This window comes from Cherax quadricarinatus, chromosome 26 (genome assembly GCF_038502225.1).
Source record: "Cherax quadricarinatus isolate ZL_2023a chromosome 26, ASM3850222v1, whole genome shotgun sequence".
NCBI classification, from domain to species: Eukaryota; Metazoa; Arthropoda; class Malacostraca; order Decapoda; family Parastacidae; genus Cherax; species Cherax quadricarinatus.
In genome coordinates this window covers 17,077,099-17,101,098 of record NC_091317.1, presented here as the reverse complement: position 1 = coordinate 17,101,098, position 24,000 = coordinate 17,077,099, and the positions used below count along the sequence as shown (strand labels likewise).

Sequence of the window (24,000 nt, the reverse complement as noted above, 5' to 3'; positions counted from 1 at the left end):
TAGTGATGCTTCCCTAATACCGTGTTAGTGATGCTTCCCCAGTACCGTGTTAGTGATGCTCCCCCAGTACCGTGTTAGTGATGCTTCCCTAGTACCGTGTTAGTGATGCTCCCCCAGTACCGTGTTAGTGATGCTTCCCCAGTACCGTGTTAGTGATGCTTCCCCAGTACCGTGTTAGTGATGCTTCCCCAGTACCGTGTTAGTGATGCTCCCCCAGTACCGTGTTAGTGATGCTTCCCCAGTACCGTGTTAGTGATGCTTCCCCAGTACCGTGTTAGTGATGCTTCCCCAGTACCGTGTTAGTGATGCTCCCCCAGTACCGTGTTAGTGATCTCCCCCAGTACCGTGTTAGTGATGCTCCCCCAGTACCGTGTTAGTGATGCTTCCCCAGTACCGTGTTAGTGATGCTTCCCCAGTACCGTGTTAGTGATGCTCCCCCAGTACCGTGTTAGTGATGCTTCCCCAGTACCGTGTTAGTGATGCTCCCCCAGTACCGTGTTAGTGACGCTTCCCCAGTACCGTGTTAGTGATGCTTCCCCAGTACCGTGTTAGTGATGCTTCCCCAGTACCGTGTTAGTGATGCTCCCCAGTACCGTGTTAGTGATGCTTCCCCAGTAACGTGTTAGTGATGCTTCCCCAGTACCGTGTTAGTGATGCTTCCCCAGTACCGTGTTAGTGATGCTCCCCCAGTACCGTGTTAGTGATGCTCCCCAGTACCGTGTTAGTGATGCTTCCCCAGTACCGTGTTAGTGATGCTCCCCCAGTACCGTGTTAGTGATGCTTCCCCAGTACCGTGTTAGTGATGCTTCCCCAGTACCGTGTTAGTGATGCTTCCCCAGTACCGTGTTAGTGATGCTCCCCCAGTACCGTGTTAGTGATGCTCCCCCAGTACCATGTTAGTGATGCTCCCCCAGTACCGTGTTAGTGATGCTCCCCCAGTACCATGTTAGTGATGCTCCCCCAGTACCGTGTTAGTGATGCTTCCCCAGTACCGTGTTAGTGATGCTTCCATAGTACCGTGTTAGTGATGCTCCCCCAGTACCGTGTTAGTGATGCTTCCCCAGTACCCTGTTAGTGATGCTCCCCAGTACCGTGTTAGTGATGCTTCCCCAGTACCGTGTTAGTGATGCTTCCCCAGTACCGTGTTAGTGATGCTTCCCCAGTACCGTGTTAGTGATGCTCCCCCAGTACCGTGTTAGTGATGCTTCCCCAGTACCGTGTTAGTGATGCTCCCCCAGTACCATGTTAGTGATGCTCCCCCAGTACCGTGTTAGTGATGCTCCCCCAGTACCATGTTAGTGATGCTCCCCCAGTACCGTGTTAGTGATGCTTCCCCAGTACCGTGTTAGTGATGCTTCCATAGTACCGTGTTAGTGATGCTCCCCCAGTACCGTGTTAGTGATGCTTCCCCAGTACCCTGTTAGTGATGCTCCCCAGTACCGTGTTAGTGATGCTTCCCCAGTACCGTGTTAGTGATGCTTCCCCAGTACCGTGTTAGTGATGCTTCCCCAGTACCGTGTTAGTGATGCTTCCCCAGTACCGTGTTAGTGATGCTTCCCCAGTACCGTGTTAGTGATGCTCCCCCAGTACCCTGTTAGTGATGCTCCCCAGTACCGTGTTAGTGATGCTTCCCCAGTACCGTGTTAGTGATGCTTCCCCAGTACCGTGTTAGTGATGCTTCCCCAGTACCGTGTTAGTGATGCTTCCCCAGTACCGTGTTAGTGATGCTTCCCCAGTACCGTGTTAGTGATGCTCCCCCAGTACCGTGTTAGTGATGCTTCCCCAGTACCGTGTTAGTGATGCTTCCCCAGTACCGTGTTAGTGATGCTTCCATAGTACCGTGTTAGTGATGCTCCCCCAGTACCGTGTTAGTGATGCTTCCCCAGTACCGTGTTAGTGATGCTCCCCAGTACCGTGTTAGTGATGCTTCCCCAGTACCGTGTTAGTGATGCTTCCCCAGTACCGTGTTAGTGATGCTCCCCCAGTACCGTGTTAGTGATGCTTCCCCAGTACCGTGTTAGTGATGCTCCCCCAGTACCGTGTTAGTGATGCTCTCCCAGTACCGTGTTAGTGATGCTCCCCCAGTACCGTGTTAGTGATGCTTCCCCAGTACCGTGTTAGTGATGCTTCCCCAGTACCGTGTTAGTGATGCTTCCATAGTACCGTGTTAGTGATGCTCCCCCAGTACCGTGTTAGTGATGCTCCCCCAGTACCGTGTTAGTGATGCTCCCCCAGTACCATGTTAGTGATGCTCCCCCAGTACTGTGTTAGTGATGCTTCCCCAGTACCGTGTTAGTGATGCTTCCCCAGTACCGTGTTAGTGATGCTCCCCCAGTACCGTGTTAGTGATGCTCCCCCAGTACCGTGTTAGTGATGCTTCCCCAGTACCGTGTTAGTGATGCTCCCCCAGTACCGTGTTAGTGATGCTTCCCCAGTACCATGTTAGTGATGCTCCCCCAGTACCGTGTTAGTGATGCTCCCCCAGTACCGTGTTAGTGATGCTCCCCCAGTACCATGTTAGTGATGCTCCCCCAGTACCGTGTTAGTGATGCTTCCCCAGTACCGTGTTAGTGATGCTCCCCCAGTACCGTGTTAGTGATGCTCTCCCAGTACCGTGTTAGTGATGCTCCCCCAGTACCGTGTTAGTGATGCTTCCCCAGTACCGTGTTAGTGATGCTTCCCCAGTACCGTGTTAGTGATGCTCCCCCAGTACCGTGTTAGTGATGCTCCCCCAGTACCGTGTTAGTGATGCTCCCCCAGTACCGTGTTAGTGATGCTTCCCCAGTACCGTGTTAGTGATGCTCCCCCAGTACCGTGTTAGTGATGCTCTCCCAGTACCGTGTTAGTGATGCTCCCCCAGTACCGTGTTAGTGATGCTTCCCCAGTACCGTGTTAGTGATGCTTCCCCAGTACCGTGTTAGTGATGCTTCCCCAGTACCGTGTTAGTGATGCTTCCCCAGTACCGTGTTAGTGATGCTCCCCCAGTACCGTGTTGGTGAAGCTCCCACAGTACCGTGTTAGTGATGCTCCCCCAGTACCGTGTTAGTGATGCTCCCCCAGTACCGTGTTAGTGATGCTCCCCCAGTACTGTGTTAGTAATGCTCCCCCAGTACCGTGTTAGTGATGCTCCCCAGTACCGTGTTAGTGATGCTCCCCCAGTACCGTGTTAGTGATGCTCCCCCAGTACCGTGTTAGTGATGCTCCCCCAGTACCGTGTTAGTGATGCTCCCCCAGTACCGTGTTAGTGATGCTCCCCCAGTACCGTGTTAGTGATGCTCCCCCAGTACCGTGTTAGTGATGCTCCCCCAGTACCGTGTTAGTGATGCTCCTCAGTAACGTGTTAGTGATGCTCCCCCAGTACCGTGTTAGTGATGCTTCCCCAGTACCGTGTTAGTGATGCTCCCCCAGTACCGTGTTAGTGATGCTCCCCCAGTACCGTGTTAGTGATGCTTTCCCAGTACTGTGTTAGTGATGCTCCCCCAGTACCGTGTACACTGTTATAACAACATGCTGGAGTGAGATACATGGGAGGAAGTGCAAAATAAACCCTGTGAAGAGCAGGGGTGCGGTGGGCACAATAAGGGAACACTGTATCAACATCCGGGGTCCCAGACTGTTCAACATCTTACCAGAAGATATCAGAAACACGACTAGAACAAGTGTAGAAGCCTTCAAGAGGAAACTGGACAAGTGTCTTCACCAGGTGCCAGATCAACTAGGCTGTGATGGGCATGTGGGGAATCGGACCTCCAGCAGCAACAGCCTGGTTGACCAGGCAAGCACCAGACGAGGGTAGTGAAACTCCCGAAACTCTTCAAAAGTATATCAAGGGTAAAGGTGATAATTAAGAGAGACTTGAGAGGAGCCCAGGCCTGCTTGTCACCGTCTTGTAAGGTTAAATGAGGGAGAACAAACACTGTGACCTACGGCTCACATGTGTGGGGTCTCGTGACGTCACGGCTAGATAGGGACCCTTACTATAATGTGGTTTGGAATGTGTAGCTGTTTAAGTGACCTACACAAGTAACACTGCTGACAAGACAAGGATTGTGAGTATACAGAAAGAGAGATTCAAATATGGATGTACTGGAAGAGGGAGAGAGAGAGAGAGAGAGAGAGAGAGAGAGAGAGAGAGAGAGAGAGAGAGAGAGAGAGAGAGAGAGAGAGAGAGAGAGAGAGAGAGAGAGAGAGAGAGAGAGAGAGAGAGAGAGAGAGAGAGAGAGAGAGAGAGAGAGAGAGAGAGAGAGAGAGAGAGAGAGAGAGAGAGAGAGAGAGAGAGAGAGAGAGAGAGAGAGAGAGAGTGAGAGAGAGAGAGAGAGAGAGAGAGAGAGAGAGAGAGAGAGAGAGAGAGAGAGAGAGAGAGAGAGAGAGGTCAGTAAGAATAAGTTGCCTAAATCACTGTGAGTTTTGTTTTAAGACAGTTTTCGTCCCATAGTGACGATTTTCTCAATAATACGAATACATTTATGCTTATGATCTTTTTTATGTGTACTCACTAAATTCTTTCATGGGCCTACACAGCCAGATGTAATGTTGTCTCTCCGAAGCCAGTCAAAAAGAAGTATTTTCTTGCCAATAAGATTCATCCAACTAGGTATATTTCTACACCATAGGAAAGTTAGCACAGGCACCTCTGTGACCACAAATGCAAGTTTTTACAGACGAATCTCCAGCTAGCGTGGCCGTGACGAACTCTAGCTCAAGTCCCTTCACTGCCGTCAACATGACTTAAGAAATCGTAATGACACGATTGCAAATAAACCATACCCCCGGCCGGGATTGAACCCGCGGTCATAGAGTCTCAAAACTCCAGCCCGTCGCGTTAGCCACTAGACCAGCTAGCCACAATAAGATTCATCCAACTAGGTATATTTCTACACCATAGGAAAGTTAGCACAGGCACCTCTGTGACCACAAATGCAAGTTTTTACAGACGAATCTCCAGCTAGCGTGGCCGTGACGAACTCTAGCTCAAGTCCCTTCACTGCCGTCAACATGACTTAAGAAATCGTAATGACACGATTGCAAATAAACCATACCCCCGGCCGGGATTGAACCCGCGGTCATAGAGTCTCAAAACTCCAGCCCGTCGCGTTAGCCACTAGACCAGCTAGCCACAATAAGATTCATCCAACTAGGTATATTTCTACACCATAGGAAAGTTAGCACAGGCACCTCTGTGACCACAAATGCAAGTTTTTACAGACGAATCTCCAGCTAGCGTGGCCGTGACGAACTCTAGCTCAAGTCCCTTCACTGCCGTCAACATGACTTAAGAAATCGTAATGACACGATTGCAAATAAACCATACCCCCGGCCGGGATTGAACCCGCGGTCATAGAGTCTCAAAACTCCAGCCCGTCGCGTTAGCCACTAGACCAGCTAGCCACAATAAGATTCATCCAACTAGGTATATTTCTACACCATAGGAAAGTTAGCACAGGCACCTCTGTGACCACAAATGCAAGTTTTTACAGACGAATCTCCAGCTAGCGTGGCCGTGACGAACTCTAGCTCAAGTCCCTTCACTGCCGTCAACATGACTTAAGAAATCGTAATGACACGATTGCAAATAAACCATACCCCCGGCCGGGATTGAACCCGCGGTCATAGAGTCTCAAAACTCCAGCCCGTCGCGTTAGCCACTAGACCAGCTAGCCACAATAAGATTCATCCAACTAGGTATATTTCTACACCATAGGAAAGTTAGCACAGGCACCTCTGTGACCACAAATGCAAGTTTTTACAGACGAATCTCCAGCTAGCGTGGCCGTGACGAACTCTAGCTCAAGTCCCTTCACTGCCGTCAACATGACTTAAGAAATCGTAATGACACGATTGCAAATAAACCATACCCCCGGCCGGGATTGAACCCGCGGTCATAGAGTCTCAAAACTCCAGCCCGTCGCGTTAGCCACTAGACCAGCTAGCCACAATAAGATTCATCCAACTAGGTATATTTCTACACCATAGGAAAGTTAGCACAGGCACCTCTGTGACCACAAATGCAAGTTTTTACAGACGAATCTCCAGCTAGCGTGGCCGTGACGAACTCTAGCTCAAGTCCCTTCACTGCCGTCAACATGATTTAAGAAATCGTAATGACACGATTGCAAATAAACCATACCCCCGGCCGGGATTGAACCCGCGGTCATAGAGTCTCAAAACTCCAGCCCGTCGCGTTAGCCACTAGACCAGCTAGCCACTATAAGATTCATCCAACTAGGTATATTTCTACACCATAGGAAAGTTAGCACAGGCACCTCTGTGACCACAAATGCAAGTTTTTACAGACGAATCTCCAGCTAGCGTGGCCGTGACGAACTCTAGCTCAAGTCCCTTCACTGCCGTCAACATGACTTAAGAAATCGTAATGACACGATTGCAAATAAACCATACCCCCGGCCGGGATTGAACCCGCGGTCATAGAGTCTCAAAACTCCAGCCCGTCGCGTTAGCCACTAGACCAGCTAGCCACAATAAGATTCATCCAACTAGGTATATTTCTACACCATAGGAAAGTTAGCACAGGCACCTCTGTGACCACAAATGCAAGTTTTTACAGACGAATCTCCAGCTAGCGTGGCCGTGACGAACTCTAGCTCAAGTCCCTTCACTGCCGTCAACATGACTTAAGAAATCGTAATGACACGATTGCAAATAAACCATACCCCAGGCCGGGATTGAACCCGCGGTCATAGAGTCTCAAAACTCCAGCCCGTCGCGTTAGCCACTAGACCAGCTAGCCACAATAAGATTCATCCAACTAGGAATATTTCTACACCATAGGAAAGTTAGCACAGGCACATCTGTGACCACAAATGCAAGTTTTTACAGACGAATCTCCAGCTAGCGTGGCCGTGACGAACTCTAGCTCAAGTCCCTTCACTGCCGTCAACATGACTTAAGAAATCGTAATGACACGATTGCAAATAAACCATACCCCCGGCCGGGATTGAACCCGCGGTCATAGAGTCTCAAAACTCCAGCCCGTCGCGTTAGCCACTACACCAGCTAGCCACTATAAGATTCATCCAACTAGGTATATTTCTACACCATAGGAAAGTTAGCACAGGCACCTCTGTGACCACAAATGCAAGTTTTTACAAACGAATCTCCAGCTAGCGTGGCCGTGACGAACTCTAGCTCAAGTCCCTTCACTGCCGTCAACATGACTTAAGAAATCGTAATGACACGATTGCAAATAAACCATACCCCCGGCCGGGATTGAACCCGCGGTCATAGAGTCTCAAAACTCCAGCCCGTCGCGTTAGCCACTAGACCAGCTAGCCACAATAAGATTCATCCAACTAGGTATATTTCTACACCATAGGAAAGTTAGCAAAGGCACCTCTGTGACCACAAATGCAAGTTTTTACAGACGAATCTCCAGCTAGCGTGGCCGTGACGAACTCTAGCTCAAGTCCCTTCACTGCCGTCAACATGACTTAAGAAATCGTAATGACACGATTGCAAATAAACCATACCCCCGGCCGGGATTGAACCCGCGGTCATAGAGTCTCAAAACTCCAGCCCGTCGCGTTAGCCACTAGACCAGCTAGCCACAATAAGATTCATCCAACTAGGTATATTTCTACACCATAGGAAAGTTAGCACAGGCACCTCTGTGACCACAAATGCAAGTTTTTACAGACGAATCTCCAGCTAGCGTGGCCGTGACGAACTCTAGCTCAAGTCCCTTCACTGCCGTCAACATGACTTAAGAAATCGTAATGACACGATTGCAAATAAACCATACCCCCGGCCGGGATTGAACCCGCGGTCATAGAGTCTCAAAACTCCAGCCCGTCGCGTTAGCCACTAGACCAGCTAGCCACAATAAGATTCATCCAACTAGGAATATTTCTACACCATAGGAAAGTTAGCACAGGCACATCTGTGACCACAAATGCAAGTTTTTACAGACGAATCTCCAGCTAGCGTGGCCGTGACGAACTCTAGCTCAAGTCCCTTCACTGCCGTCAACATGACTTAAGAAATCGTAATGACACGATTGCAAATAAACCATACCCCCGGCCGGGATTGAACCCGCGGTCATAGAGTCTCAAAACTCCAGCCCGTCGCGTTAGCCACTAGACCAGCTAGCCACAATAAGATTCATCCAACTAGGTATATTTCTACACCATAGGAAAGTTAGTACAGGCACCTCTGTGACCACAAATGCAAGTTTTTACAGACGAATCTCCAGCTAGCGTGGCCGTGACGAACTCTAGCTCAAGTCCCTTCACTGCCGTCAACATGACTTAAGAAATCGTAATGACACGATTGCAAATAAACCATACCCCCGGCCGGGATTGAACCCGCGGTCATAGAGTCTCAAAACTCCAGTCCGTCGCGTTAGCCACTAGACCAGCTAGCCACAATAAGATTCATCCAACTAGGTATATTTCTACACCATAGGAAAGTTAGCACAGGCACCTCTGTGACCACAAATGCAAGTTTTTACAGACGAATCTCCAGCTAGCGTGGCCGTGACGAACTCTAGCTCAAGTCCCTTCACTGCCGTCAACATGACTTAAGAAATCGTAATGACACGATTGCAAATAAACCATACCCCCGGCCGGGATTGAACCCGCGGTCATAGAGTCTCAAAACTCCAGCCCGTCGCGTTAGCCACTAGACCAGCTAGCCACAATAAGATTCATCCAACTAGGTATATTTCTACACCATAGGAAAGTTAGCACAGGCACCTCTGTGACCACAAATGCAAGTTTTTACAGACGAATCTCCAGCTAGCGTGGCCGTGACGAACTCTAGCTCAAGTCCCTTCACTGCCGTCAACATGACTTAAGAAATCGTAATGACACGATTGCAAATAAACCATACCCCCGGCCGGGATTGAACCCGCGGTCATAGAGTCTCAAAACTCCAGCCCGTCGCGTTAGCCACTAGACCAGCTAGCCACAATAAGATTCATCCAACTAGGTATATTTCTACACCATAGGAAAGTTAGCACAGGCACCTCTGTGACCACAAATGCAAGTTTTTACAGACGAATCTCCAGCTAGCGTGGCCGTGACGAACTCTAGCTCAAGTCCCTTCACTGCCGTCAACATGACTTAAGAAATCGTAATGACACGATTGCAAATAAACCATACCCCCGGCCGGGATTGAACCCGCGGTCATAGAGTCTCAAAACTCCAGCCCGTCGCGTTAGCCACTAGACCAGCTAGCCACAATAAGATTCATCCAACTAGGTATATTTCTACACCATAGGAAAGTTAGCACAGGCACCTCTGTGACCACAAATGCAAGTTTTTACAGACGAATCTCCAGCTAGCGTGGCCGTGACGAACTCTAGCTCAAGTCCCTTCACTGCCGTCAACATGACTTAAGAAATCGTAATGACACGATTGCAAATAAACCATACCCCCGGCCGGGATTGAACCCGCGGTCATAGAGTCTCAAAACTCCAGCCCGTCGCGTTAGCCACTAGACCAGCTAGCCACAATAAGATTCATCCAACTAGGTATATTTCTACACCATAGGAAAGTTAGCACAGGCACCTCTGTGACCACAAATGCAAGTTTTTACAGACGAATCTCCAGCTAGCGTGGCCGTGACGAACTCTAGCTCAAGTCCCTTCACTGCCGTCAACATGACTTAAGAAATCGTAATGACACGATTGCAAATAAACCATACCCCCGGCCGGGATTGAACCCGCGGTCATAGAGTCTCAAAACTCCAGCCCGTCGCGTTAGCCACTAGACCAGCTAGCCACAATAAGATTCATCCAACTAGGTATATTTCTACACCATAGGAAAGTTAGCACAGGCACCTCTGTGACCACAAATGCAAGTTTTTACAGACGAATCTCCAGCTAGCGTGGCCGTGACGAACTCTAGCTCAAGTCCCTTCACTGCCGTCAACATGACTTAAGAAATCGTAATGACACGATTGCAAATAAACCATACCCCCGGCCGGGATTGAACCCGCGGTCATAGAGTCTCAAAACTCCAGCCCGTCGCGTTAGCCACTAGACCAGCTAGCCACAATAAGATTCATCCAACTAGGTATATTTCTACACCATAGGAAAGTTAGCACAGGCACCTCTGTGACCACAAATGCAAGTTTTTACAGACGAATCTCCAGCTAGCGTGGCCGTGACGAACTCTAGCTCAAGTCCCTTCACTGCCGTCAACATGACTTAAGAAATCGTAATGACACGATTGCAAATAAACCATACCCCCGGCCGGGATTGAACCCGCGGTCATAGAGTCTCAAAACTCCAGCCCGTCGCGTTAGCCACTAGACCAGCTAGCCACAATAAGATTCATCCAACTAGGTATATTTCTACACCATAGGAAAGTTAGCACAGGCACCTCTGTGACCACAAATGCAAGTTTTTACAGACGAATCTCCAGCTAGCGTGGCCGTGACGAACTCTAGCTCAAGTCCCTTCACTGCCGTCAACATGACTTAAGAAATCGTAATGACACGATTGCAAATAAACCATACCCCCGGCCGGGATTGAACCCGCGGTCATAGAGTCTCAAAACTCCAGCCCGTCGCGTTAGCCACTAGACCAGCTAGCCACAATAAGATTCATCCAACTAGGTATATTTCTACACCATAGGAAAGTTAGCACAGGCACCTCTGTGACCACAAATGCAAGTTTTTACAGACGAATCTCCAGCTAGCGTGGCCGTGACGAACTCTAGCTCAAGTCCCTTCACTGCCGTCAACATGACTTAAGAAATCGTAATGACACGATTGCAAATAAACCATACCCCCGGCCGGGATTGAACCCGCGGTCATAGAGTCTCAAAACTCCAGCCCGTCGCGTTAGCCACTAGACCAGCTAGCCACAATAAGATTCATCCAACTAGGTATATTTCTACACCATAGGAAAGTTAGCACAGGCACCTCTGTGACCACAAATGCAAGTTTTTACAGACGAATCTCCAGCTAGCGTGGCCGTGACGAACTCTAGCTCAAGTCCCTTCACTGCCGTCAACATGACTTAAGAAATCGTAATGACACGATTGCAAATAAACCATACCCCCGGCCGGGATTGAACCCGCGGTCATAGAGTCTCAAAACTCCAGCCCGTCGCGTTAGCCACTAGACCAGCTAGCCACAATAAGATTCATCCAACTAGGTATATTTCTACACCATAGGAAAGTTAGCACAGGCACCTCTGTGACCACAAATGCAAGTTTTTACAGACGAATCTCCAGCTAGCGTGGCCGTGACGAACTCTAGCTCAAGTCCCTTCACTGCCGTCAACATGACTTAAGAAATCGTAATGACACGATTGCAAATAAACCATACCCCCGGCCGGGATTGAACCCGCGGTCATAGAGTCTCAAAACTCCAGCCCGTCGCGTTAGCCACTAGACCAGCTAGCCACAATAAGATTCATCCAACTAGGTATATTTCTACACCATAGGAAAGTTAGCACAGGCACCTCTGTGACCACAAATGCAAGTTTTTACAGACGAATCTCCAGCTAGCGTGGCCGTGACGAACTCTAGCTCAAGTCCCTTCACTGCCGTCAACATGACTTAAGAAATCGTAATGACACGATTGCAAATAAACCATACCCCCGGCCGGGATTGAACCCGCGGTCATAGAGTCTCAAAACTCCAGCCCGTCGCGTTAGCCACTAGACCAGCTAGCCACAATAAGATTCATCCAACTAGGTATATTTCTACACCATAGGAAAGTTAGCACAGGCACCTCTGTGACCACAAATGCAAGTTTTTACAGACGAATCTCCAGCTAGCGTGGCCGTGACGAACTCTAGCTCAAGTCCCTTCACTGCCGTCAACATGACTTAAGAAATCGTAATGACACGATTGCAAATAAACCATACCCCCGGCCGGGATTGAACCCGCGGTCATAGAGTCTCAAAACTCCAGCCCGTCGCGTTAGCCACTAGACCAGCTAGCCACAATAAGATTCATCCAACTAGGTATATTTCTACACCATAGACTTATTTATCATCATCAATGAAGTCTGTGATTTTAATAATCGGTAAATATCATCAATGAGGTCTAACTGTAATTTTAGCAGTTATTTTTTATCCTTTAACAAGAAATAATGATTCTAATCATCATTATTCCTTGTTAAGGCGGCACCACGAGTCCATTATATCACTCGCCGCCTCAAAAGCTTCCACTTGAACAAGGAAATAATTTCTGATTTCCCCGGTGACTCTATTGTGTTGAGCCGCCAGCACATGCTCCTGCACTCTCTCCTAACAACAACCGTCAATATTTATTCACTCTAACGTAATTTAAACTCATATATATATATATATATATATATATATATATATATATATATATATATATATATATATATATATATATATATATGTCGTGCCGAATACGTAAAACTGATCAATTAGCAAGAACTCATTTAAAATTAAGTCCTTTCTAAAATTTTCTCTTATACGTTTAAAGATATATTTTTTTCATTAATGATAATGTAAAAATTTATAATTTTGCACCAAAAGAATCTTAGAAAACTTACCTAACCTTATTATAACAAGAACAATTTATTTTAGCCTTACCCAACTAAATATATTTAGATTTGTTTACAATAATTCAATACTAAACAAACACAGTGAAATATATTTTTTTCGTTAGGTTCAGAATGATTTTGGCGAAATTATTGCATACACAAATTTTCGCTTGTCCTATATGGCAAGATGAGCGTTGCTATTTAAGCCAAGATCGCAAGTTCTGCTTATTCGGCAAGACATATATATATATATATATATATATATATATATATATATATATATATATATATATATATATATATATATATATATATATATATATATATATATATATATATATATATATATATATATATATAACAACACTGCGACAAGCCAAGGAGTCGAACCCATGCTGTTTTGGCCCGCCTCATGGTGAGCGAAAGACACATGACGCTCTAGTCCACGGGACCACACAATTCTCAAGAATGACGCACCCAGCCAAGCTAGGTGTTGTACCCTTCATCCGAGAACATACGGTGGTGTGGACGCCTCTGAGCTAATTTCATTCTACTCCTTGTATGGTGTACTAGCCAAACGAACAGTATTTTATATTATTGTACCCACGAACGGCCCTTGATCTAGGGAATTGGATCTGTGCTCCAGTTCCCTGAATTGAGCCTGAATGCCTCCCATCCCTCCACATGCGCTGTATAATCCTACGGGTTTAGCGCTCCCCTATGATTATAATAATAATAATAATGTACCCACGAACGAGTGGTATTGATCAATAACAACACTGCGACTATCCAAGGAGTCGAACCCATGCTGCTTTGGCCCGCCTCATGGTGAGGGAAACACACATGACGCCCTAGTCCACGGGACCACACAGTTCTTAAGAATGACGCACCCAGACAAGCTTGGTGTTGTACTCGTCATCCGAGAACATACGGTGGTGTGGATGCCTCTGAGCTAATTGACATTGATCAATATCACTCGCTCGTGGGCACAATAATATATATATATATATATATATATATATATATATATATATATATATATATATATATATATATATATATATATATATATATATGTATATGTGTGTGTGTGTGTTTGTGTGTATTACAGAATTCACTGGAGTTTTTAGCAGTTGTCCAGTAGTGCGGTAGAATGCGGTCGCCTTCTAACCTTTCAGAATGACCACCGACCTGGCAGCTTTGAGAGGGATGGACCATACCAAACACCCACACACCCGCTGTGAACGCCCATACTCCTGTTGCGAACGACGCCCATACGCCAGCTGTGAACGCCCAAACGCATTTGTGACCCAGTCATCTAAATGCGAACGCTCACACGCCCGCCCTCTGTGAACGCCCATGTATTAACAGACCTGTGAATGTTGTTAAAGGTACTGGTCTATGCCTCGCAGCCTGAAGCCAGAATTTTCTTGTGATTACCTGATCAACCAGGCTGTTTCTACCAGGGATTCGAAGAAAGAGGAACCTCAGCAGCAGCTATTGCAGTGACAACTGTTGCAGCAGCGCAACATCAACAATAACAACAAAAAAATTGACCAAATACAGTAGTTTATGTCTCAGCTATTGTATTCTGTGTCCCAACTATTGTATTTTATGCCCAAGGCTATAATATTTTAAAATGCAGGTATAATAATTTAGGCTCCGAAATGTAATATTTTTAGGCTCAAAGCTATAATATTTTACACTCCAGGCTATAATATTTTTTTACGATGGAAGCTATAATATTTTATACTCGAGGAATGTTTTTTTATGCACTCTAAAATCCGTATTAGAGTGGTATCCACCGAAGACAGCAAACTTCCAGAAGACGTAAACCAAGACTTCCAGCAACCCACAGACGCTAATAAACCTCTAGCTGACATAAACCAGGTCTTCAGCGAGTCACAGAAACCAGCACATTTCCAGCAAACGTTTAGCAAAGCTTCCAGCAAGCCACAGAGGCTAATAAACTTCTAGCTGACATAAATCAAGTTTTCCAGTGAGTCACAGAAACTAGCAGATCTCCAGCGGTCGTCAACCAAGGCTTCCAGCAAGTGAATCACAGAAACAAACACACAGAATTCTAGCAACGTTTAGCAAGGCTTCCAGCAAGCCATAGAAGTTAACAAACCTCTAGCTGACATAAACCAGGTCTTCCAGTGAGTCACAGAAACTAGCAAATCTCCAGCGGTCGTCAACCAAGGCTTCCAGCAAGCCACAGAACGAACACAAATGACAACGAAAACGATTCTTAGCTCCAAAGCTATGGAATAAAATTATTACATGGAAACTGGAAAAAGAGTAGAGAATAAAGTAAGAGATCTATTAATGAGGAGACGTGAAATATAAAAGACCCGGGACTAGGAGTAGCCATATCGGAGGGCGGCGGGACTGAGTATCATTCCCTGCTTACAACAAGTCATGTTTGTTTACGGTAAGTTTCTCGGAACGTGTCTACCCGGAGGATGGGAAGTTCTTAAGATTACTTAGCAACTTAAAATTGCTTTCACAAATTCCAAAAAATTGTAGACCAGGTAAGAAAATTGCCCCAGAAAACAAAAATGGGAAGTTAAAGATGACACTAGTGAAGATACTTGATACACAACGCTCACTTAGGACACTGAATCTTATGACTGCGTTTCGGGTCGACTTGGGCTTGTTAACGGTCCAAGTCGGACCGAAACGTCCACATAGATTTCAATCTATTAATTGCGGGTCATTTGTGTATTATTCCAGCCACAGAATTGTGACTTTATATTTGACACTATGTAGTAATAGTTGTAGTGGTAGTAGCCGTAGTAGTAACAGTAGTCGTAGTAGTAGTCGTAGTGGTAGTAGCCGTAGTAGTAACAGTAGTCGTAGTAACAATAGTCGTAGTAGTAGTAGTAGTAGTAGTAGTCGCAGTCGTAGTCGTAGTAGTAGCCGTAGTAGTAGTAACACTAGTCGTAGTAGTAGTAGTAGTAGTCGTAGTAGTAGTAGTCGTAGTAGTAGTAGTCGTAGTAGTAGTAGCAGTAGTAGTAGTCGTAGTAGTAGTAGTAGTAGTAGTACTAGTAGTAGTCGTAGTAGTAGTCGTAGTCGTAGTCGTAGTAGTAGTAGTAGTAGTAGTAGTAGTAGTACTAGAAATCGTAGTAGTAGTAGTAGTCGTAGTAGCAGTAGTATATCTTATGTAAGTTGCTGGGTGAACACGGACTAAGTAAGTTTATTCAGGTATACACAAATACAGTTACATAGATTATCCTACATAGTAGCATATGTGTAGAGAAGCTAGGATAACCCAAAAAAGTCGAAGTGACTTATTTCCATTGGGGTCCTTTTAATACCTTATTATTATTCCTATACTAGGAATAAGGTAAAATGAGTTATTTATATTTGCATGTGCATTTGTTAAAAAATAAAAAATAATTCTCAATTCTTTCTGTCGCTACATTCATTAGGTAACTTTTGGCTCTCTTCTTGAACTGGCTCGTGCTATGACTGGCTTTGACATGTGTAGGCAGTCTGTTCCATTCTTTTATTGCTGTACAATAAAAGGTGTTCGAAGCCTGACCACTGACTGTGGGTACTACAACGTTGTGCTCTCTCCCCTTAGTACTATGATTGCTTTGGTTCCCAACCTTGGCAAAATTGGCAGCAAGATATTATGTACACTGTTTATGAGCAATTTTATAAACTTGATTTAACTTCAGTTGTTTTACTCTGTCTTCAACATTCAGAATATCCAATTGTTGTAATTCATCCTGGCCTACATGTTCTTTTGGAATCAGGTCCAGGATGAATCTTACTATTGTGTTCTGGGTGATTTGCAGTCTATCTTTCAGGTTTTTTGTCAAGGCAGAGTACCATGAAGAGCAAGCTTAGTCCATATGACATTGTATAAGGGCTAGACATAGGGTCCTGCGAGCCTCAGTAGGTAGACACTGTGCTTGTCTGTAGAGGAACTTCAGTCTGGCATTCGCTTTATTTAGTACACTGTTCCCTATCAGTTCTCCTGACATGAATGCGTCAAAGGGGATTCCCAGATATTTTACTGAGGAAAATGAAGTGATGGGCTCCCCATTACACTGGACATTAAAATTATTTACCCTTCTCAATTTATGTTTCGTGCCATAGAGTATGGCTTCCGTTTTCCAGAGGTGTAACGATAGTTTGTTATCTACTAACGATTTGCTGCAGGACTTCAGTTCCTGTGTTAGGTAAAGGCCCACAACTTGTGGGCCTTTACCTAACACTAACAGAACACTGCCATCCGCATACAGTAGGAGTTAGCACTTGGCACTGATGGGCATTTCGTTTACATAACACAGGAATAATAAGGGACGCAAAATACTACCTTGGGGGAACTCCACATGCTATCGGCAGGGGTTCTTATTTTGTTTTGTTGATTTTGGCAATTTGTTTCCTGTTATTAAGATAGGACTTAACCCAGTCTACGGAGCCTATGCTGATGGCTTGAAGTTTCTTACATAATATATTGTGGTTGACAGTATCGACGGCCTTTTGCAAGTCTGTGAGGTTCCCTATCGACATTTCAGTTCTCATGTAATCCATCAGAGTATTAGGGAGGTATCGGTTGAGTAAGATCTAAAGCCTTATTGGTAACTATGAAGAATTTTGTTGTCATTAAGATATCTGCTTGACAGTACACCGCCCTATCTAGAATTTTGGATATTATACTGAGTATACTAACAGGCCTATAGTTGCTGATATCAGACCTACTATCTTCCTAGAAGATAGGAGTAACTCCTTGAACCCCCTCTGGTACGGTGTTAGTGGTGATGCACAAATTTATTATTTAAGCAATGGGGATTGGCAATTCAGAGGCACCATCTTTTAGGAACTTAGACAGGATGTTATCAGGGCCGATGCTCTTAGTTGGATTTAACCTGCTTAGTTCTTTTTGCACGAAGTCATGAGATACACTTACTAGTTGACAACTATTTGGGGTTACCCCTTTATTGGTATAGTATGTTTCAAACTTATCAGAGTCTGTGTTAAAGATATTTGATGCTGCTGGTAGTTTACTTGCTGGTGTTGATGCCACAGTTGTGTAGTAGGAATTAAAACAATTTGCCACTTTAGTTGTATCGTGGCATATTTCGTTATCGATATTTAGTACTATGTTAGATCTATCTACGGGTTCATGGCTATACCTCAAATGTTTTAGTTGTCGCCAGAACTTTGTAGGGTTATTCTTGTATTCTTCGATTTTTTGAGCAATAGTGCCTTGCCATTGCTCCTTTTATAAGCCTCTACACTCTGCTCCTCACCCTTTGGAATTCATTTAGCAGCAGGTATCTTAATGTTTCCAGCCGTACCGCGGATCGAACCACGGACCTCATCGTCGGAGCCGAGTGTGCTAGCGACCGAGCTACGGGAGGTATCGCCAGCGTATCATGGGAATGAAACGGGAGAATGATAAATGTTGTATAATCTGGCAAGATTGTCGGTCTTTTTTTACCTTCTATCACATAAATATAGAAAATGGCACGTAAATCTTCACAAACTTTCGCTTAGATTCAGTATACACTTTACCTTCTTTATTTTGTAATATCTCTTATTCCTATATTATTTTGTTTTCGATTTATGAACTCTGGTGGTAAACCAGGTCGAGGAAATGATCCCCAAAACCATTAACATACATCAGTCATTATATATAGTGATTGATGTATATATATATATATATATATATATATATATATATATATATATATATATATATATATATACATATACATATATATACATATATATATACATACATACCTCAATCACTATATATATATATATATATATATATATATATATATATATATATATATATATATATATATATATATATATATATATATATATATATATATATATATATATATATATATATATATATATATATATATATATATATATATATATATATATATATATATATATATATATATATATATATATATATATATATATATATATATATATATATATATATATATATATATATATATATATATATATATTGTGTGTATGTGTAAAATTACCAGTGAAATAAGTAAAACCAGACAGTTTTCATGTACTTACATACATATCTTCAGAGGAATAGGAAGAAGAGGCAAGAGAAGCACATTTTAAATGTTAAACACTGAGGTGACACTTCAGTCAGAGAGAGACAAATCATCCAGTGAGGTGCCAACTAACTCAGTGAGGCAACACAAAAACCTGTCCAACGTATACATTTGTCCAACATCAAGTTAAATTGCTCGTTTGACGAAGAACACAGTATTTTTGTGAAAAATGTATTTACCTTGAAGATTATGCACAATATTCTGGACTATAAAACTGTCAAGTTTATAAATACCAGAACTCATATTTGAAATATGTTGCGCATCATGCTTAATAAGATTCCACAACATTTCGTTGGATTGTAGAACTAGAGGGAAGTAATTCTTTGGCATTAGTTCAATCTACACAATGGTTTGTATCTCTTACATGAATGAACAAAACACTGGATTCTTGTTCACTAGATACTGCATATTTATACTGCTTAACTCTGGTCTCAAGAGATTTCCCAGTTTGTCCTAAATAAAAGGTATCACAACTTTTACAAGGGATGGAGCATACACATCCCAAAGATTTCTCAGGATAATTTTCAATTAATTTTTGTTTTACGGTACTGTCATATTTAAAGACAACTTTAACTTGACAGTATTCAAGAGCTTGTGAGAGGCGAGAGAGATTTTCTTCATATGGTAAAGCCAATAAAATCTCAAGCTTAAACTCGGCATTAGGATTTGTCTTGTACAACGATTTTTTTCAGCTTTATGAAAAGTTTTATCGATAAATTTTCATGGATATTTTAAGTTAGAAGTAATTTCATAGATTTTCCTAAATTACCCATCACAGAATTCAGGGCTGCAAATCCTAAGGGCTCTCAAAATCATTGAAATAAATACACTCTATTTAGTATGTGTTGGATGATGGAAATTCGACCGGATATTGTCAGTTAGCGAAGGAAATACTTTACATCACTGGATATCTCTCCTGTATATATAACAGTGATGTCAGCCGCATTAGATAGTGAAGGATGTACCTGAGGCTAGTGGACATCCTTCTTCTGTAAGGCGGGAGCATTTCTCTTTTTAAATGTTAAAGTGATGTCAGCAGCATAAGATAGTGACTGATGTATCTTAGGGTGAGGACGTCTCCTCATATGTGTTGTAGAAGTAGAAATTACAGTGATATCAGTTGCGTGGGACAGTGATTGATGTCAGCTACGTATAATAATGGTTAATCTCAGCTATGTATAACAGGGATTGATACTAGCTACTTAGGATAGTGACTGACGTCTTCTACGTAGGATTGGGATTAATGTCAGCTGCGTAAGAGAGTAATGTCAGCATCGTAGGACAGTCATGTCAGTTGCGTAGGATAGTAATGTCAGTTGCGTAGGATAGTCATGTCAGCTGCGTAGGATAGTAATGCTAGCGTCGTAGGATAATCATGTCAGTTGCGTAGGATAGTAATGTCAGTTGCGTAGGATAGTAATATCAGTTGCGAAGGATAGTCATGTCATCTATCTAGGATAGTCATGTCAGCTGTCTAGGATGGTAATGTCAGCTTCGTAGGTTCAGTTGCTGACTCTTTCTTCTGTCAAGAGGGAGAACATTTCTCTTCCTCCAGTTGTGTGTACTCACCTTGTTCACCTCCTCAAACATTCCTCTTTCTTTTTGTCTTCTCTCTATCAATCTTTTACCCCCGTCTCTTTCTCTCTTTTTTTTTTTTTTTTTTTTTTTTACACAGGGTTTGACAAGGTTAAGGATCCCTAGCTTTATTGACAAGCTATTTACAGGTTAAGGATTCCTAACTTTATTGGCAAGCTAAAAGATGTTACCTACATCAGCTCATTTGAAAGCATTTTTATTGTTATGAGACATACAAGTAGGGAACAGGATGAAGTTGGAGCCATCTGTGGGCCAGCATTCTCATCTAATCAATTGACTTTATCTCGTTGACATCATTATGCTGTAAGAATGTGTTCCAGACTCGAGTCATCCTGGGGATAAGTGATCTCAGATGAAGTGATGTTCTGGAGAAGGGTACAGCCAGAGTGAAGTTGCTGCTTTCTGCCCGTCTTGTGGCATAAAAGCTTGTTTCACGCTGTCCTCGAAGAGGATCCAAGTGTGGTACTTTGACAATATTGGCCTTGTACATAGCAGTAAGGCCACCCACATCCCTCCTATGTTGAAGGCTCTGCTGAAATGACAGATCTATCCAGGATGGGTCCAGGCGAGAGATGAGACGTCTTGCTCTGTTCTCTACTCTCTCTCTCTCTCTCTCTCTCTCTCTCTCTCTCTCTCTCTCTCTCTCTCTCTCTCTCTCTCTCTCTCTCTCTCTCTCTCTCTCTCTCTCTCTCTCTCTCTCTCTCTCTCTCTCTCTCTCGCTCCAGGGTACCTTCCTGCCGTTTGTCTTCTATACTTTACGGTATCACCTCTCCTCTCCCTCTCTCCTCTTTCATCCTTCATGGCCTCACGCTCCTCTTTACACTTACCAACTCTCTTTTGACTCTTTGTTGTATGATATTGATTCGACTTTGTTTTGTGAGCTTTTACATGCTGTTGTTGTTGCTGTTGTTGTTGCTGTTGTTGTTGCTGTTGTTGTTGCTGTTGTTGTTGCTGTTGTTGCTGCTGTTGTTGTTGCTGTTGTTGTTGCTGTTGTTGTTGCTGTTGTTGTTGCTGTTGTTGTTGCTGTTGTTGTTGCTGTTGTTGTTGCTGTTGTTGTTGCTGTTGTTGTTGCTGTTGTTGTTGCTGTTGTTGCTGCTGTTGTTGTTGCTGTTGTTGTTGCTGTTGTTGTTGCTGTTGTTGTTGCTGTTGTTGCTGCTGTTGTTGTTGCTGTTGTTGTTGCTGTTGTTGTTGCTGTTGTTGCTGCTGTTGTTGTTGCTGTTGTTGTTGCTGTTGTTGTTGCTGTTGTTGTTGCTGTTGTTGTTGCTGTTGTTGTTGCTGTTGTTGCTGCTGTTGTTGTTGCTGTTGTTGTTGCTGTTGTTGTTGCTGTTGTTGTTGCTGTTGTTGTTGCTGTTGTTGTTGCTGTTGTTATTGCTGTTGTTGTTATAGTTGTCGTGGTTGTCATGGTTCTAGTTGCTTTTAGTTGGAATGAGGCGCCTCATTCCAAGTAAAATTGTCACATTCAATGTTTAGCAAAAGAAATAACTGTAAAAAATAAGATATAAATATATATATATATATATATATATATATATATATATATATATATATATATATATATATATATATATATATATATATATATATATATATATATATATAATTTCTATCGTGGAAATACTACTTTCTTAGTTCAGTGAACAAAAATCTGTATCCTTTGACTTCAAATTTTTTTTTTTCGTTATCACTTGGGCAGGTGACGGGGAAAAGGGGGGGGGAGAAGTGTGTCTTGATGCCTTTAAAGGGCTATTGATCCAAGGAAGTGGATCTATCTTTCCCTTTAATATTTAATCCGAGTGCCTCCCATTCCTAAGGCGCCGTATGACCACCACGGGTTTAGCTCTTCACCGTGCGTACAATTTGCGACAACACTCTCGTTCTTCTAGTTAATCTGCTTATAACACTTATAACAAAATAACACCCGACTTGTTCTCCCATAACTTGTAGTTATTTATAGTGTTATTCATGCGCTTATGTTTAGCTCCTTCATTTACTTTTCCATTTCCATATAACTTCTTTTACAATATTCCCATTTATCTTTGTTTTTTTATGTTCCCTTCTTTCTTACCTGTTTTTCACACTCATAGTTATTCTTGGCTGTTTTCTGAAATATTTGGTGTGGGTGATGCTTTATACACCTGTGTACATAACAGCTGCTCCATACACCTATGTACATAACAGCTGCTCCGTACACCTGTGTACATAACAGCTGCTCCATACACCTGTGTACATAACAGCTGCTCCATACACCTGTGTACATAACAGCTGCTCCATACACCTGTGTACATAACAGCTGCTCCATACACCTGTGTACATAACAGCTGCTCCATACACCTGTGTACATAACAGCTGCTCCATACACCTGTGTACATAACAGCTGCTCCATACACCTGTGTACATAACAGCTGCTCCATACACCTGTGTACATAACAGCTGCTCCATATACCTGTGTACATAACAGCTGCTCCATACACCTGTGTACATAACAGCTGCTCCATACACCTGTGTACATAACAGCTGCTCCATACACCTGTGTACATAACAGCTGCTCCATACACCTGTGTACATAACAACTGCTCCATACACCTGTGTACATAACAGCTGCTCCATACACCTGTGTACATAACTGCTTCATACACCTGTGTACATAACAACTGCTCCATACACCTGTGTACATAACAACTGCTCCATACACCTGTGTACATAACAACTGCTCCATACACCTGTGTACATAACAGCTGCTCCATACACCTGTGAGCACAACAACTGCTCCATACACCTGTGTGCACAACAACTGATCCATACACCTGTGAGCACAACAACTGCTCCATACACCTGTGAGCACAACAACTGCTCCATACACCTGTCAGCACAACAACTGTTCCATACACCTATGAGCACAACAACTGCTCCATACACCTGTGTGCACAACAACTGTTACATACACCTTTCAGCACAACAACTGTTACATACACCTGTCAGCACAAATGCTACATACACCTGTAAGCACAACAACTGCTCCATACACCTGTGAGCACAACAACTGATCCATACACCTGTCAGCACAACAACTGCTCCATACACCTGTCAGCACAACAACTGCTCCATACACCTGTCAGCACAACAACTGCTCCATACAGTTGTGTGCAAAACAACTGCTCCATACACCTGTGAGCACAACAACTGCTCCATACACCTGTCAGCACAACAACTGCTCCATACACCTGTCAGCACAACAACTGCTACATGCACCTGTGAGCACAACAACTGCTACATACACCTGTGAGCACAACAACTGCTACATACACCTGTGAGCACAACAACTGCTACATACACCTGTGAGCACAACAACTGCTACATACACCTGTCAGCACAAATGCTACATACGCCTGTGAGCACAACAACTGCTGCATACACCTGTCAGCACAACAACTGCTCCATACACCTGTCAGCACAACAACTGCTCCATACACCTGTCAGCACAACAACTGCTACATACACCTGTCAGCACAACAACTGCTACATACACCTGTCAGCACAACAACTGCTCCATACACCTGTCAGCACAACAACTGCTCCATACATCTGTGAGCACAACAACTGCTACATACACCTGTCAGCACAACTGCTACATACACCTGTAAGCACAACAACTGCTCCATACACCTGTGAGCACAACAACTGCTACATACACCTGTGAGCACAACAACTGCTCCATACACCTGTCAGCACAACAACTGCTCCATACATCTGTGAGCACAACAACTGCTACATACACCTGTAAGCACAACAACTGCTC

At 43.9% G+C, this 24,000-nt stretch overlaps 1 protein-coding gene across 11 annotated transcripts in view; it reads left to right on the top strand.

Moving 5' to 3' along the window:
• Positions 1 to 24,000, top strand: part of LOC128691649 (uncharacterized) — a 621,418-nt gene that overhangs the window by 177,077 nt on the left and 420,341 nt on the right. The window lies entirely within an intron of this gene.